Source organism: Siphateles boraxobius, unplaced genomic scaffold, assembly GCF_051911475.1.
Source record: "Siphateles boraxobius isolate OS27281-9 unplaced genomic scaffold, OSU_SipBor_1 44, whole genome shotgun sequence".
Taxonomy (NCBI): Eukaryota; Metazoa; Chordata; class Actinopteri; order Cypriniformes; family Leuciscidae; genus Siphateles; species Siphateles boraxobius.
The window spans coordinates 207,501-210,000 of NW_027509075.1; the positions used below are offsets into that span (position 1 = coordinate 207,501).

The window sequence follows — 2,500 nt, forward strand, 5'->3', positions numbered from 1 at the left end:
TGACCTATGCGTTTCGAATGAGTCAAGTCAAGTCAAGTCAAGTCATCCTCATTTATATAGCGCTTTTAACAATGTAGGTTGTTTCAAAGCAGCTTTACAGAGATAAACATATAATTTAAGGTAACAGAGATTGAAGAACACACACACAGAACACACACACACACACACTGTGAGATCTCCGTATCTGTTTACAACCCACACACTTAACCAGGCTGTTTTTATTACTGTACCTTTAAGACTCCAATATGCAGATTAGTCATGTGTCTGAGTGAATCTGATTGGCTCAGATGAGCTGTGGTTAGATCTCATGTATAAGAGGCGATAAACACACACTTTACCTGTGCTTGGCTCGATGTCGTAATCGCAGTGCACTGAGCGCTAAACCAAACGTCCTGCTGGAGTGAGAGTAACTGTGATCCATAATGATGGAGGGATATCTGCTAAACGTCTCTCTCTCAGTGTCTCTGTGTGTCTCTCGGTCTCTCTCTCTCTCTCTCTCAGTGTCTCTCGGTCTCTCTCTCTCTCTCTCTCTCTCTCTCTGTCTCTGTGTGTCTCTCGGTCTCTCTCTCTCTCTCTCTCTCTCTCAGTGTCTCTCGGTCTCTCTCTCTCTCTCTGTGTCTCTGTGTGTCTCTCGGTCTCTCTCTCTCTCTGTGTCTCTCGGTCTCTCTCTCTCTCTCTCTGTCTCTGTGTGTCTCTCGGTCTCTCTCTCTGTCTCTGTGTGTCTCTCGGTCTCTCTCTCTCTCTCTCTCTCTCTCTCTCTCTCTCTCTCTCTCTCTCAGTGTCTCTCGGTCTCTCTCTCTCTCTCTCTCTCTCTCTCTCTCTTTCTGTGTCTCTGTGTGTCTCTCGGTCTCTCTCTCTCTCTCTCTCTCAGTGTCTCTCGGTCTCTCTCTCTCTCTCAGTGTCTCTGTGTGTCTCTCTCTCTCTCTCTCTGTCACTGTGTGTCTCTCGGTCTCTCTCTCTCTCTCAGTGTCTCTCGGTCTCTCTCTCTCTCTCTGTGTCTCTGTGTGTCTCTCGGTCTCTCTCTCTCTCTCTCAGTGTCTCTCGGTCTCTCTCGGTCTCTCTCTCTCTCTCTGTGTCTCTGTGTGTCTCTCGGTCTCTCTCTCTCTCTCTCTCTCTCTCTCAGTGTCTCTCGGTCTCTCTCTCTCTCTCTCTCTCTCTGTGTCTCTGTGTGTCTCTCGGTCTCTCTCTCAGTGTCTCTGTGTGTCTCTCGGTCTCTCTCTCTCTCTCTCTCTCTCTCTGTGTCTCTGTGTGTCTCTCGGTCTCTCTCTCTCTCTCTCTCTCTGTGTCTCTGTGTGTCTCTCGGTCTCTCTCTCTCTCTGTGTGACTTTCTCTCTCTCTGGACCGCTCAGGGAACGAGAGCAACGCTAGGAATCTCATGACCAACTCACACGCAGTCAAGAATTCACACTCACACACTATCAATGTTCTCGTCATTTCAGCAGTTCCACGTGTGCCAGTAGATGTTTTCCAGTGGCAGACGCTGATGTCTAGATAGCAGAGACATCAATATAACGCTGATATAAATGACACAGACGGTGGAACACGAGCGGTTCAGGAGAGATTCAGACACCTCAACGCTTCTGTAAACAGCAAATCTTCACTGGAGTGTTTTTCACACGAGTCCTAGTTAAAAGAGCCAGCTCAGACCCCTGAAAGTGTGAAAACACCCTTAATCATTGAAAATTATTAAAATAAAGAAGTCATGTCACCTTCATTTATACAGCGTTTTTAACAATATATGTTGTTTCAAAGCAGCTTTACAGTGATAATAGGAGATTACAGTAACAGAGATCGTTCAGGCTTTACAGCAGATCTAGAATAAAGTTATTGTCCAGATAAAGTAAGTTTTGATTGATTCACTTGCGTTGTAAAGATCATTAGTTATTAACTTAGCGACCGCTAACACACACCGTTCTAACAGAAAACAGAAACTTTAATGTGTTCTGGCCGTTCATTCGCACAACAATAGTGTTTGGTCGAGAACGCAAACTTTGAAACAGGATCCAATGTGCAAGTTTAGGATCGAATGGATCGAACTTGTGATCGATATGACACAAACTGATAACAGTCGGATAAGTGTGATTTGAAACATGCCAATGCAATTCCACTAATGCCAACATCATTTTCAAAAAAATAATTTAAAAGAATGTTGTGGCTCTAATATTAACAATCTTGTAAGTAAAGAAGTTCATTAAGTCATTACTGCTGTGCTGCTTAGAAACTTCAGAAGTAGAAGCTTTATTTCTCGTTACTTTGGCCACTGTTTCAAATAAATACCTTGGGTTGTGTTTGTTTTCTTCTAAGAGGGTTGAAAAATAAGCAGATCTAGCAGTTTTAAGGTCTTTCTGTATGCAATAATGCTTTCTTTCCACAAAATGCGAAATACCTCTAGTTTTGTTTTCTTCCAGTTTCGGGCCTGATGAAGCGGATGCTCATGTTCACTCGAATGACCTCTGAACATTTGCAAGATCAAGATTCACATAATAAAGGGAAGACAAAC

General features: G+C 43.8%; 1 protein-coding gene and 1 long non-coding RNA gene across 9 annotated transcripts in view; both read right to left on the reverse strand.

The window, feature by feature from the left end:
* LOC143708963 (uncharacterized) overlaps positions 1 to 2,500 on the reverse strand; it is a 295,722-nt gene that overhangs the window by 35,456 nt on the left and 257,766 nt on the right. The window lies entirely within an intron of this gene.
* The window catches only part of srpk2 (SRSF protein kinase 2), a 48,528-nt gene that overhangs the window by 35,456 nt on the left and 10,572 nt on the right, over positions 1 to 2,500 (reverse strand). The gene's annotated exons all lie outside the window — the stretch shown is intronic.